The 15,932-nt window shown below is 45.6% G+C and overlaps 1 protein-coding gene across 13 annotated transcripts in view; it reads right to left on the minus strand.

Moving 5' to 3' along the window:
- MTSS1 (MTSS I-BAR domain containing 1) overlaps window positions 1-15,932 on the minus strand; it is a 1,344,348-nt gene that overhangs the window by 621,791 nt on the left and 706,625 nt on the right. The gene's annotated exons all lie outside the window — the stretch shown is intronic.

Consider the following 15,932-nt stretch of genomic DNA (forward strand, 5'->3'; position numbering starts at 1 on the left):
AGTTGGAGATATGTAGCCTGGGTGATGGGCAATGGTGGATCCTCCCCTTAGCATCTTACGGACCTTCTAGATGTACTTAAAAATGACTTATGAAGCCTCACCACAGTCTATGGAGCACTTTTTTCATTACAAGTACCTCCACTGGCTCCCTCAGACTGGGGATTCAGTACCTCCAGTGGCTCCTTCTGACTGGAGGGTTCTGTAACTCAGCTGGCTCCCTCTGGCTGAAGTCCAGTACCTCCACTGGCTACCTCAGGCTGGAGTTCCAGTACCTGCGCTTGCTCCCTCAGGATAGAGGGTCCAATACCTCACTCCCTACACCAGCAATCTCTGCCTGATAAGCTTAACTTGTTATACATGTCAGAGTTATTTGTAACAATGCAGCCAAATAATGCCAACCTTCAAGTATACATATGTCGCAGGTTTGTGAAATGTCAAGCTGGGCTGACAATAGTGAAGTGTGGCTGTTTGAGAGATCATCCTTTACCGCAACAGCCCATTAATACATTATTCAAAGCCTTCAGATCAGAATCCTACTTCAACCCCAAGAAGATGCCAAATTATTAGGGAGGGGTGCCCCGCTTGTCACGCTGGTTCAGCTATGAAACCCCATCACAAGGCAGTCACTGTTGGGGCTGGAACTGTTCCACTGCCTCGTTCATTTGTTATTCAACACCACCAGGGATACAGGGGCGAAGGTAGGGCTCAGCTACTGCATTAAAAGGATTCCGTTTATACTGTGCAGTAACCGCGTATCAATGAAACGATCGCTGGATGAAACGAGCAGATGTGCAACTGCAAGGCCTCTGTTGGAGACCACAGCGGCTCGCCACAATCCGCCCTTTGTTCTCTCCCAGTGTAGCTGCAGTGCTCCGACACCAAGAGCCTTCTTTATAAAGAGGGAATGACTTCTACGAGTGCATGCCCAGGCCTACTAACATGCGCTACCGGTTGAGGGTGCTGGAGACGGGACGGCGTTGCATGTCCCACGGCGGCGCTGATGCAGACGGTACTCTGTTCCCAAGAGCACACAGTTGGCGAAAGGCGCAAATGAACGTCCAGGAAGAGGCCCGCGCCAAAGTGAACTCAGTATTGTACGGTGCTCTGCACAAAGTATCACGCAGTACAGATCTGCAGCTTTGTAGCATTGCACGTGGCACAATTACCCAACTCAATGGTACCCCTCTAGAAAGGAAGAAAGGCATGTACAGCCTCAGTGAAACTGGAGCCTCATGCGGCAGAACGGGCCACTTCATGTGAAAAGATGCTTACGCTGTCAGTCAGTGCACGCATTTCAATCATACAAAATACATTGGGAACAGAACATGGTCATCAATGCCACCCCAGGGCCAAGCACGGACAGCTACAATCAGCCTTTATAAACAGTTACTATTTAAGAGAACATGGCCTTGGCTTTCTGATTTCATTATGTAGTGTTCTCTGGTGCCCTGTCGAAACTGTACAGCACTTTATGGATTTTCTGTGTATCGGAAGTAAAGTACACTTCATTTGAATTAACCATGAGCATCAGCTCTAATAAATCAATCCCTAAATAGAATTTGAAACCATCAACTTTAGACCCCTTTGCGGTCTACCCGAGCTAAAGAATCCTCTTTCTGAGACTCACATTAGACCCGAGATTATTCCTCAAGTGCTGCAGAGATCGGCAACGCTTCAGGGGCCGGTGCGCCAGGATCCCCAGAGAAGAAAGATAGTGGGGGGCCAGCCTTCGTTCTCTGCAAGTGCCTGCGTCTCTTTGCTGCAGCTGGCTAACCTCTCAGCAGCATTGAAAACAGACGAGCACGGACGGTACTATCCGATCCTGAGGCCCTGGATGAGCTTAGAAGCCAAGTCTTAGCCTGAGGTTCCTCATTTCGGCATCATTGCTTAAGGGGTCATGCATAGAACCACGTTATTGGATAGTTAGACATCACTTTGAAGAATTTATTGTAGGGCATCCGCCATTACCGACTGACACCGTTGCCAGATTATTATGAGTGGACTATTATCAGGGGTGGATTTACCAATCGGAGCAAGATAGCATTAGCTGTAATTTACAAATGTTTTGGATAATTTTACACAAATGACATGCTGCTCTGCGTGTTTTTCGCAAAAATGTTTTTCACAATGAAACAATTTACCTGATTTGAAAGGGAAATGGTGCAAGGTTCATTTTTTAGTAACATATGTAAAAATTGGTCTAATTGTATGTTTAAACATTTTGCTTACATTGAAAGTTTTTTCTATATTGTTGAATGTGAGGTTTTTATAATGAAATATTAATTAAATTGAATTGAAGTACAGTCTTAGCTTCCTCTCCTTAGCATTCTCTACTCTCATGTAAGAAACATAGTATAAAAAGTGTTTCAATTCCATAGGGCATCATCTTTGGTTTATATATGATAGTTCTAACCACAGATACCTAGGAAGAAGCGGTGTCCCACCATTCGATTTAATAGTTCCTCATTTCGGCATCATTGCTTAAGCGGTCATGCCTAGAACTACGTCATTTGATATTTAAACATCACTTTGAAGAATTTATTGTAGGGCATCCGCCTTACCGACTGACACCGTGAAAGGATAGATTGGCCTAGCATTATCTGAAGGCCAATCCTGGGTGGGCAGGAGAGAGAGAGCACAAACCTCTGGCTGTCGGCTTACCAGGGTAAGCTTCCAGTTTAGTCTTACCCGCAAGACTGATGGAGATGTTGTTGCCTTTCCTTTATCACTAAAAGTGAAATATTTTTGTTTATACTGTGAAATGGGTCAGTAAAATTGCAAATAATTTAAGTAGCTCAGTAAATTACCACTTGTGTAAATATGAACAGAACTGGCAAGTCATGGCTGTGAATCCCAGTAGAGCCCGATCAAACGATCATTCTTCTGAATCCCAATGCATCGAGTACAATTAAACCAGGTAATACCAACACCCATCACGTGCAGATTCGAAAAGTTTACCTCTATTAAAATCCAACGTATGACTATTAGAATAAAAAATGACTAAGTAGCATCTTATCTAGCTGAAGAACATTAAACATCTCACTCGGGAAATCAATTGTTCACAGTGGGCAGGTGCCAGTGCTGACCTGAGTTGTCGTGGCATTGGAATTCATGCTATGAGCTAGCTCATTTCACTCACCATCTAACCCAATTCTCACCAACTCCAGACACATCGCGGGCTCCGTTGGAATCAATTATTGAACTCTGCCAAATCGCTCCTACCTCCTCGATGAACGGATACATTGATCATGCCTCTACACCTCATAAGGGAAAAGTTCGGAGCCTAAACGGCTACTGTAATTTAATATGACTCACCCTAATATTCCTACAACATGATATACCATGCCCCCTTCCTACTGGCAGACTCATACCCAACTTTGCATAGAAGAAGCACTAGGTACCATAAATGTATGGTTTCTCTTCTATTTCCTGAACTTCCATTTACTAATCAGTAAACCCCCTGGGCATCTTAAATTGTCACGTTTATGTATCAATATATTTTGTACATTACTGTATTTTATTAATATGACAAGGGATCTAAAGCATTGCATATGCAACAAAACTGAACACATGAAGCAGGAGCAATGACTCAGACAAAAAATGTCACCGTTTGAACCATTTTATTAATTAAACAGATTAAGATGCAATGTTAATGAATGCAAAAGATTATATTCAGGTAAGAATGACGGACGAGACGGGACAAATTTGAGGGTAATGGCCTGCCAGTCAGAGTTGACCGGTCCAGCGTCGGCCCCAGGTATAACAGCGCCCTGTGTGCAATTTTTGAATGCCTGGCCCCCTTACGTTCTAACCGCACTGGCCGCCCCGCCCCGCAATGCAGATGTTACCATCACCTAGACGAATGCATTGCCCACCAAACGATAAAAGACTTAACATTTCAGTGTGTACAGCTAACTAGTTGTGACCTGCAGGAGGCCTGCAGGTTATATTCCGTTCCCATCATCTGGCGCTCAACCCACTTAGGTATGTTGAGTATATATACGAACATGAATATTAGCTAGAAAAAAACCAAGCACAATGCGTAAAGTACGGGATTACTTAACTGCGTTCGTTGCAGACATTTTAAGAATAAAACTGTTTATCTAACATTTGCTGCCAGTCGTACTGTCTCAGGAGTACAATAAAACACATTTATACCATTACGCCCGCAACGTTGACTTAACAAATTTACTTGATGGGCGGCCTGGAGGATAGCTTAGGTGCAAAGCGCTTGTCTTGGATGCAAGAACAGGTGCAGAACACAGGTTCGGATCGTGGTCAAGGACTGCAGCCTCCAGCTGTTCAATCCAACAAGAACAGAATTTGTGTGAGCCCCCTACTGTTATTTATTTGGTTCCATGTCATTTCATCAGGGATGTTTTTTCGCAGGGTTTTTTACCATGATTTTTTTAATGAAAAAAACCCATCAAATTTTTTTAAAATTATTTTTCGGGGGTTACTGCCCCAACCCCCCCCATTTTCTAAAAAATTTGAAGGCTTTTTTCGAAAAAAAATTCGCTGCAAAAAACCCCAGGAAAAAACATCCCGCGATGAAAGGACGTCGTACCATTATTTTTTATTTATTTACTCGTGGCATATGGAACGAGAAACACAAGGCAGAGGAGAACAGATAGCAGTGGGATCACAGAGCATACAGATGTAGAAAGGCTAAACATTTCCGTTCACGAACGAAACATTTCTGTACACGAACTGGCTCTTCGATACAAATCACAGTAGCTGCAGATAGGGGACAGAAGGCAATGGAGTGTAATGCAACAAAGAGCGGGATGCTTGGTCCGGGGTGAGGCGGCTAGGTACGAGCAGAACTCCTCCCAAGTGTCTTTAGGTCTGGAGGAGTTGGGGAGTGTATCAATGTAGGCCTCCTCACAGTTCTGAGCCCAGGTGAGGTTGACCAGCCATGTCTTGGCAGTTGAGGGTTCTTGTCCTTCCATTTAAGAAGGATACATCTCTTGGCAATCATGCACCCCATACTTACAAAAGGTCTGAGGCGTTTGAACGCAGGTGAAGAACAACCTCCAAACAGTGCACCCAAAGGGGTTCGATCGATCATAACGCCCACTATGTCAGGCAATGTTTTCAGGACTGATGCCCAAAATCCAACCAGGGAGGAGCAGCTCCAGAACAAGTGAATGTGGTCGGCCCTGTGTGTGCAGCATCTCGGACCCAGTGGTTCCCCATTCTTAAGCATTTTACCCAGTTTACCAGGCGTGTAGCAAAGTTTAACAATTTAAATTGCATGACCCTAAATCTGGAATTCAGGGATACATTTCGTGTATGTTCGCACATGTTTTTCCATTGGGTATCAGATAGCTCCACATATAAACTGGCTGCCCATTTCAACCTGATTGCAGGTAAATGCGGGGAGTTTGCAATATATGCCAATTCAACATTTTCGAGGTGTTCCCTGGGGGTAGTCTGGCCACTATGCAGTGACCACAGCAAGAATTCTATAACACTGCATTTGCTCCATAGCCGAGTCCTCGTGGCCCTGTTGCCTGGTTTGTGGATTAATGAAGGAGCCGTATGGAAACAGGTCGGCCAATGCATGATAACCTAGGTCTTCCCAGCGTGAGCTCAGTGTCATGTCCCACTTGGGTCCCAGCCTGGGGAATTTCCACAGTGAAAGCCACTTCTAGTATGGGCTTTTGGCCCCATTTTTTGAGAAAATGGAGCACCACGCCGACAATGTTATCTTAACCGGGTCGTAGGGGCAGTCATCGGTATATTTCTACTCTAGGACCAGTGTCCGGAGGTCAGTCCTCCCTGATGCTAAGTCTTCCAGCTTCACGTGAGGCGGGATGTATCCCCACTGTACCACTAGGATGCAAATTGGGCTTGGGCAACTAACCAGTATAATTCAAGATGTGGAGCTGTCAGTCCTCCTGCTGTATATGGATGGGTCAGGTCTAACCACTTTTTACGGACCGTCCCAGCATGCCATAAGAATTGTGCAAGTGTTCCATGCAGTTTAGCGACATAAGGTTGGCCAGGCCAGAGGGGAAAATTAACGAATGTGTAGAGCATTTTGGGGAGCAGGATCATTTTAATTAAAGCAAGCCTACCCGCCAGTGATATTGGCAACTGCCTCCACCTAGTGACCTCATCTCTGACGTACTCTTTGAGGACCGAGTAGTTGTCACGGAGGAGGGAAGCGCCCTCTCGGGACACCACCACACCTAGTTACCTGAAGCCATTCGTAATCCAGAGAAGGGGGAAGTCCCTTTGGGGTTCTTTTGTACAGGGCATCAGGGGGAAGTGCTCGGACTTGGTGTGGTTTATGACAAATCCTGAGTGCTCGCTGAAGAGAGCAATGCCCCAGATGATGGGGTCGAGATTCGATTGCGGGTCGCTAATATAGAGCAGAACATTGTCTACGTATAACAGAATTATTTCAGGGGGGCCTGGAAAGCGCATACCACGACTACTGTGATGAAAACGGATGAAGTCAGCCATTGGTTCAATAGCTAGTGCAAAAAGGGTTAGGCATAGAGGGCAACCCTGACCGATAACTCTCCCCAATTCAAATTGATCAGAGACCCTGGAATTTACAAGCACTCTTGCCAGGGGGCTAGAGTGTAATCAATATATATATATCTGAGCATTTATGACCCCAGGCCCATTTCTTTCAATACCAGATACAGATACTTCCATGATACCATGTTGAATGCTGTCTGAACATCGTTACCCTACAGCCTCTGCGTCTGAATTCAGCCTAGCCATCACATTGAATAGTCAACGGATGTTGAGGGATGTCGTTCTACCTGGGACGAATCCAGCCTGATCCTGATGGATAATGTGGGGCATTATCGGTAGCAGCCGATTAGCAAGCACTTTGGCAAATATTTGAATGTCTACGTTCATGAGTGATAGAGATCGATAGGGCCTGCAGTGATTGCTGAGTTTGCCAGGCTTGAGCAGTATGGTTAGGACAGCCTCATGCATGTAATCTGGCAGAAGGGGATTTATCAGCGACTCTGCCCAGACTGATGAGATATGGAGACAGGAGGGCTCCATATTCAAGTTAGGTCATCAGGGCAGGGTGCCTTTCCCCCGGGGAGGTCCCTGATAACTGGTAAGAAATTGTCTGCCGTAATAGGGCCATTGACGCTATTGGTAGCTTGTGGACTCAACCTGTACAGTGGCACTCCCTCGAGCCAGGCACTGGTGACAGCGGGATCCAATTTTGGGTCCTCCTCGCAAAGGGCCCCATAAAGGTTACGGAACACTTCCAGAACATCGCTTTCCTCCCATTTGAGTTGCCCTTGCACATTGAGAATATTGTCAACTTGGGTTCTGCAGCGATCGGCCCGTACCGCCCTAGCCAGTGTACTACCGGGCCTTCTCCCTCGCCATACTTCCTGGTGGAAAATTGGTGAAATTGACTTCCGTCTGAGGAGTGTGTACAGAATTCCTCCAACTCAGCTCGCATCTGTGCTAGATTTTTTGGGTCAAGAGATCAGGCATGTTTGGTCTCCAGGGCCCTGAGTCGGGCCTCGCTGAGGCGTAGTTAGTGCCTTATTGCTTTCAGAACCCCTGTCTCCCTAGACATTGACATCCCTCTCATGAAAACCTTAAAGGCTTGCCAACAAGTACCCAAGGAAGTATCTCCTGTGGCATTGCAGGCGAAGAAGGTTTCTATGTCCCGTTTAATGTCGGCCCTCAAAGCCTCAGAGTTGAATCTCCAAGTAGAACCCGGGGATGGGTGTTTATCAGTACTAATGCCCCCTACTGTTCTTGATAGTGTTGTTAGGGTGCAACATGTTTCCTGAATAGGTGCTGGTGCCGTGCCACTACCACGCCAGACTGGAGCTTGGTGTCGGCTAATAGAAAAAGAAATTGACTGAGTTTACATTGTGTGAGCTGACAGCACCCTTTATTTGCAGCGCCCCTGTGCCACCACATCACTTGATCACCCCTGAACCGGCTCTGGACAGGCCAGAGCAAAGCCTTCAATACTTGCTAAGGGACGTCAGATGGTAGAGTGGCAGCCATTATCACCATTATCTGCTAAGCACTACACCTGGAATGCTAAGAGGGCTTTTGTAAACCAAAGAAAATTGTCACGTACAGAGCACATGCCATTTCTTGAGAAAAGTCTAAAACAAGATGGCTCCAATGGAAATGGGGGCTGTGGGCGCAAGAGTCCCATTTCCCTGCCTGGCCAGGCAGTCCACTGGGGCATAGATGGGAAGGAGTCAAGGAAGTGCAGTCATGGACCTTGGGGTGGTGGAGAAGAACAAGTTACTTACCAGTGGTAACGTTCTTTTGACTGGATGTTCCTCCCACTTATTACTCATCTTTGATATATCCAAGTCTTTCAGCGAACTTCTACATTTTTTTTTTCAGAGGTTCAAGCATCATGCAGCATCGAATCATGGCCCTCGACTGCCTCTGTAGCAGCCTTGGCAGCAACGACGCTCGTATATGAAGCACGCACGGTGACCGTTACCTCAGTTATAATTTCTTCCCCCTTTGTTATGCATGCCTTGCCACTGTTGTGTAGTGGGGCACTTATTGACTAGAGAGCATGTTCAGGCTCTGCCCCCTGCCTCCCTTAGAAGAAACCAAATTATAACATAAGAAAGGACACATTTAAAACTGCACTTTAAATTCCCCTGGAAATTCAACCGATACAAAGAATAGTTAGTCTTGCGCCACACAAGTAGGGGAAAGCTAAGGCATTAGCTTCCACAATTAGTGTGTTTTAAAATAGAATAGATTAGGTGACAGGAAGGCGTGCAAACGAGATAGGGACTCAATACACAAGTAGAGCAGGAAAATTGTAGGCAGATAAAGTTGCGGCTACCCATAAGAAGGGAGATCATGTGACATGCATGCACCAGCTAATCGGTAGATAGCAAAATAAATGTGTCCTGCAGAGGAAAATAACATGACAAGCAGTTGCCATTTTAAACTGCACCAACACAGCAGAGAATTAAACACTGCAGCTTTAAGAGAGGACCCAGCTAAGCTCGCTATTTGAACAGATATATTTAATTCAGGGGAAGGCTCTGGTGGGTGGATGGTAGCTGCCTCAAAGGAATGTCAAAGCCCGGGGCTCCTTAGGGGAGGGTTACATAGTGGAACAAGATAACATTGTAAACGTTCAAATGTCAAGGACAATCAAGTTACGACAACACGGCAGACTATTTGAAGTCCATGGGACGAACTGAACATCTCAGGAAATGTCTTAAGTGGCAGTCAGATTAATGTCTCAGCGATTGGCTAGGCCTGTCAAGAACAGAATGGCAGTTACTGTTGCAAGGATAAAGAGGACCTGAATTACTGGAAATTGGTCCTTGAAACTCAGACATCATGGCGGAGATAACATGGGCTGTTTTATTTAATTAACAACAAAGGCAATACACTCATCCTCTCCTCCCAACTACATAAAACATGTCATCATGCAGCCAGTTCATGGAGAGTGTGACTGCATGTTAACCGATAAGCACATGTTCCTTTTCACCGCAAAACTAATTTAGAGCCGAACAATGATATTCAAGCATGATGATGTAGCACATTTTATGGGATGTTTTATGGGTGGGATCTTAGATAAAGAATTGTCCCATCATTATTGCTGGACACACATAATTATACATGTAGCTTAGTAGAGGGAACCAATGACCAGGAGCAATAGGTTTTCATAAGTATGACATCAAATTGACTATAAACTGCATTTTCCTGTTGAAATGTTGCAGAAAATCTTGAGTAAGAGCTTGGCTGTTGATCTTTGTTTTTTCCCCCAGCTTTACTTGCAAATAAAGCTGGGTTACCTTGCATTTGGCATACCACAATCCACTCTGTTTTGTCTCTATATTGGCAAATACCAGTTAGAGGGCTAAATCGTTTTTGACCTCTGTTTTCTGATGAGACGCATCCTACATTGCGAGAAAGAAAGGTGCAATCACAAGTAAGTTCTTGGCAAGCAAGAGATGATGGATGGGAGGGTGATGAGGAATACGTTTTCGTCATCTTTGATATACTTATAAAGTAGTTTGCCTTAGGAGGTGGGTGCTAAGAGTTTATTTGTTGATATTATGGAAGGCAGCTTTTCCAAATGTGTCCTTCTCTCTTGACATAGAGACTATGCAGTAAAATCTGCTAAAAGAGATGACTATGTTGCCGCTCTGCAGCTGACCTGCACTGGCACTCCCCTTTCCAGGGCCGAAGAATCAGCCACCCCTTAAGTGAAATGCGCTCTTAAGCCTTCAGGCACGTTGTTTCCTGCTAATGAGTAGCATTCTGTTATGCATATTACCATCCATCTAGAAATGGTTTCCTTTGTTACGGCTAAACTTAATCTCTGACCTGGGTATCCAACAAAATGTTGGTCATCCTGATGTACATTGGCTGTCCGTGAAATGTATAACTCAACACCCTCCTAGGGTCCAGGTGATGAAGCCTCTCCTCTTCCTTTGATGAATGAGGATGGGGATAGAAGGCTTGTAGAACTATCCGTTGAGCTATGTGAAATTCAGATACTACTTTTGGAAGAAAAGATGCAGACTCTCAACATCACCTTGTCCTTTAAAAAAGGACATAAAAAGGTGGCTTTGAAGACGGGGCCTGTAGTTCGCTTACCCTGTGGGTAGACATGATAGCCAATAAGAAGGCTGTAAGCATCCTCAAAGCACACAAGTGTAAGGGCTCGAAAGGAGCCCCCATGACGTATTTTAGCACTAACTTTAGGTCCCATGCAGGTACAATAATAGGAATCAGTGGAAACAAATGTGTTAGGCCATTAAGAAATTCTACGACAATCAGCACTTTAAAGTACGATCCCGCATCAGGAGATCTCTTGAAGATTGACAGTGCCGGCAAGTAGCCTTTAACTGGGGCCACTTGCAACCCTGAATGGGCTAAATGGAGTAAGAAAGCTAGCATGTGAAACAAACACATTTCTTATCCCTGCACCAGCTGCGAAACCTGTTCCAAAGGCAGCAGTACAGGGACTTAGTTGCTGGTCTTCTAGCCTAAAGCAATACCTCCATCACATCTTCCGCAAGGTCCCAATCTTTGTATCTCACCCTCTCAGACACCAGGTGTGAAAATTGAGAGCCCTGATCTCTGGGTGAAGAATGCAACCTCCCTGATGCGAGAGCAGGTCCCGTCTTTGGTGAAGACGAATTAGAGGGCAGATGACCATCTCTAGAAGCTCCAGGTACCTCGTTCTCCTGGCCCAATCTGGAGCCATCAGGATCATGGTTTTCTCGAACTTCCTCAACCTCCTGATGACATGAGGAATGACGGGGACTAGTGGAAATGCATACAGAAGTGGAAACTCCCAGTCTACCACCAACACGTCCCCTAGAGCTCCCCTTTGGGGAAATTCCCTGGAGCAGAACTGCTCGCACTTCCTGTTGACACTGGTCGCTAACAGATCGACTTAAGAGGTCCCCCAAAGGGCAAAGATCTTCAGAAGGACTTCCCGAGATAACTCCCACTCGTGGGAATTTGTGCTCTGCTTGCTCAGATCGTCCACTGCTATGTTTTCTTCTGCATCTAGATGAACTGCCAGAAAAGGGACTCCTTCTCTTAGTGCCCAGAACCAGAGCTTCATTGCCTCTCTGCACAGGGGGAGTGACCCCTTTGCCCCATCTCTTGTTGAGATGGTGCATGTCATCAGGACACTTTTCCCCCGTATTGAGGGCAGGAAGGCCATCAGCACTAGTCTGATTACCCTCAGCTCCAACAGGTTGATATGAAGCCTGGATTCGACTGAGACAAGTGTCTGCTGACTGAAAGATCTTTCAAATGTGCTCCCCATCCTGTGAGAGAGACGTCTGTCAACTCTGGCCATGGCTACCCAAAAGGTTCTTCTCTCATCACATTCTTTCGGCAGGCCCACCACAGGAGATCCTGAGCGACCTTTGTCGGGACCTGAACAAGGTTGGTCATTCTGCCAGAGAATTGGTAAGCACTAAGAGCTGAGAGGCCACTGAAGGGATCACATTCTCAGATGGCTTTCTAGCACCAGAAAAATGTAGGATGCCATGAGGCTGAGCAAACCTAGGAAGTCGAAGGTCAGGAAATTTTGTGCAACGAGACATTTTTGGACCATCTGCAAGAGATGTTGAGCCCTCAACTCGGGTGGCAAAGCTTTTCTGGGGGCTGAATCCAGGACTGCTCCAATAAATTGAAGCTTCTGTGAAGGTGTCAAGTGGGAGTTCAGGGAGAAGCCCAGCTCGTGAAGGAATTGGTAGGTGCAACTGAGATGAATTCGACTGTCCCAGAGAAACAGCCCTGATCAACCAGTCATCCAGGTGGGGGTAGTTGTGAATCCCCTCCCTCCATAGACTTGCTGCAACCATGGCCATAAGCTTGGTGACAACCTTTGGGGCCGAGGTGGGCCCGAATTGCAGAACCGAAAAGGATATTGGGAATTGCCAACTGCGAACCTCAGGTACCCCCTGGGCTTGAGATGGATGGGCGCATGAAACTAAGTATCCTTTAAGGCCCAATAATGCCAGCCAGTCCTGAAGTTGAAGGGCCTGAAGGATCTACAAAAGAGTTACCATCCTTCCAAGCGTCTCAAGTCCAAAATGGGTTGCACTCCTCCGTGATTCTTGGGGATTAGGAAATAGTGGGGGAGGGGGAAAGAGTACCAGCCCTGGTTTCTCTCCGCTGCAGGTACCAGTTCGATTGCACCTTTCTCCAACAGGATTAGCATTTCCTGTTGGAAGAGAGTATCTGATCCAAGGAAGATCAGGCTTCTGGGGGCAATCTGGGGGTTTCATTATGAAAGGAAGGCAATAACTGCAGGCTACCATCTGTATCACCCATGCATCCAGAGTTATCCCCCGCCAACTCCAGAGATGTTGAGACAGTCGGCCTCCTACTACCAAATTGTGGGTGAGAGTCGAAGGGATTTTGCTAATCCAGCAGCAGCTGAGGGCAATTCATCAGGTGATGCACAGGGTGTTCTACCTACTCTGCCTCTGGCTACAAGTTGCCTTTCTCTGACCCCTTTGAGGGTATTGTCCTCTTCCCCCTTTTCCCCTTGAGATGGAAGATGAGCAAAAAAGGAGTCCTCAACACCCTTGTCCTGATTGAACAGGTTGCCTTATTACCGACTCCAAAGATTTAGCTGCAGCTTTTGATGCTTGTAGTTTTTCTAAGCTACTGTCAGCTTTTTCACCAAATAACTGTTGCATCAAAGGGCATGTCCAGCAAACATGCCTGGACATCTGGCGTGAAACCAGACCTCCTGAGCCATGGCAGGTGTCTTAATACTGCACTGGCAGCCATTTCCCTACTCAACCGTATCTAGACTTAACTGCAATGATTGCCTCATGGTATCTTTTCCATCCTGAATGAGGTTTAAAAACCCCTCTCTCTCCTCTCCCCTTCTGGTATGTGGTCTGCTGCTAGGACAGATACTCCCCAAATGGTGTGTGTGTATGTGTGTATGTGTGTGTGTGTGTGTACTTCGCCAAGGCACTTGTGGCATTGGCAGATTTCAGTACCATGCTGCTTGCGCTAAACATTCTTTCCTAAAGCATCCACTTTCCTATCATCCTTGTCAGCAGGAGTGGATAGATAAGTGGATCATTTATAAGATGCTGTTGCAGCCTGGACCACTACACTCTGGTGTTGGATGCCTATTCAGGAAGGGCGGATCTATAGAAGCTGTTCTGTATTTCTTTGTCAGTAGCTTATTAACTGGAGGAACAGAATCTGGCTTCAACTAATTCTTCATAATCCTCACTCTCAAAGCGGTGTGAAATGGTAATACTGCTGTTCTTTTACTGGACCACTGTCTAAAATATCAGTAAGGTAATTTATTTTGACAATCACAGCTGGTTTGACCACCCAAGATATTCAGAGACTTTACTTATTACGTATCTGTAGGATGGGTCTGAATATCCAGGCCCCTCTGGGTTCCCAAAGTCAGTTTCCAGAGAGGTCTCCCAACTGCTGGTTTCTCTTAGGGTCTCTACTAGAGTTTGCATTTTTGATTACTGAGAAATAAGCTCCTCTGGGACATTGGATGTTTGAAATTCATACCCAAAAGGAGTTCTGTCTTCCTCCTACTCCTATTCCTCCAATACTGACCACCCATAGACAAAGAAATCTGATCGAGGCAAAGGTTTATGAGATTTTGTCGAGTCCGTTGTGATTCTTCAAGGTTTCAAAGGCACAGAATGCCCCGATGGTGTTGAGGGCGCAGAGGGCCTCGGCGACTTGAAAGAAGCGGTTGGTGAATGTCTCGATGTCTTCAACCTTATTACATGCCTCGGGTGATCGCTGGCTTCAACAGCTTTGAAGAAAATGTTGAGACTGGAGTGGAGGGTCCTGAACCCCTTTCCCTCGAAGAGGAAGATTACAGTTTCGTCTTGTGTGTCAATGAAGACTCCTTTGACTTGTGTCGAGGAATCTCTCTTCCTGGGCTCTTAGGCACTTGGGAAGGAGACACCCGTCTCCCTGCTGGTCTTCTTAGATGCAGAGGGGTGGCTTGACTTCTTTGACGCTTCAAGAGGGGCACTCGGAGGAGCCTGTCTTTGGAAAATGTTTAGAATTTTTAGGCAGAAATCTTCCCATTCCGCAGGAGGTGAAGGTTTTTTACGAAAAGACACTATCTGGTGAGGAGAAGAAGTCGATGAAGATCTACGGTGTCACTTCTTTCCTTTTTTGCGAGAGGACGACGAGCATCATACACTTGATCTGAAGCGCCTCCGGTGTTTGGGATGCTTTTTCTTGGTGGGAGAGGGTGAGGGGGTGGGGGGGGGACATCCCTAGAGTTGGTGGACGATTTTCTTTTGGATGGGGTAATGGAGAGGGATTTGGTGGAGAGCATACCTGCTTCAAGTTTCCCCTTCCTTTCCCACAAGTCCTTTACTGTCATGGACTGGCACGAGCCACAGTCATCCACCTTCGTTGTTTGAGGAGCTAACAAACATACTACCTGTGCTGTTATTTAATTAATTATGTGTCACAATTTTAGCATGCTTATAAAACATTCTTTTAGGTCTAATTTTAGGATACATTTTGTAGCATGTGTATTGTAGCCTCCAATAATTGGGCTTGTTGGACTTGAATAGCTTGCTGAAACGCTTGTCTATCAGCTTGCGCTTGCTGATTCTGTAATTGCAAGGCTTGTTGGAGAAGTTGCTGCCCCTCAACTCAGTGTTTTAATGAGTTCTTCCATGGTGTTCTATCGAAATGCAACTTCTGACACCAAAATTTGTAACCGTGTGTTCACTGTATAATCCTTAAATACGCTGAGACTGAAAGTAGTTTTCTTGTTTCTGAAACAACTTTTATTTTAATTAACTTTCTCTTTTCTGTTTTAGGAAAAAGGATACGTTTTCAACTTGGTTGAGATTCTCTACTGGAGACAGCTTCATGCAGCAGACTTGGATCTTTCGGGTAAGTCTCTCAGGCAAGAAATGTTATGCTCTCATTTTCTTCAAGTCTTCCTTATAGCTTCAGTCAGTTCATTTCACTTCACTTCAAACCTCTTGGACTTTTCGTATGAACTCACGTCTAACGTTTCCAACTCTTTGACCTAAACAGTCTCTGTTTTATCAACTAGTTCTGGTGCTTTCTTCTCCTTCCGGATTGCAATTTCTTATTCCTATAGCACCTTGTTTAGTTTTCACTTCCACGTTTAGCTTTTAACCACAATATGGAATAGTTTCCTTTTCTTCTACTTTAACGTTTAAAATCAAGTTCTTTCATATTATTATGAAACGCTCTTTCAATTAGAACCAGGGTTTTAAAATCCACTTTACACTTGCTCGTGTGTTCCCCTTAAACTCCTCTCTCACTCTGAAACGACCCCAGATACGTGTGAGCCCGAGAGTCAATGTTTACCCTTGGGTCTGGCTTGCAGTGTTTATTTTCATAAAGTCTCTGTTCACTTATATACGCTTCATGAATGATGAGGCTTCTGCCTTCCAGCCGTACTC

Source organism: Ambystoma mexicanum, chromosome 5q, assembly GCF_040938575.1.
Source record: "Ambystoma mexicanum isolate Mex_15411 chromosome 5q, UKY_AmexF1_1, whole genome shotgun sequence".
NCBI classification, from domain to species: Eukaryota; Metazoa; Chordata; class Amphibia; order Caudata; family Ambystomatidae; genus Ambystoma; species Ambystoma mexicanum.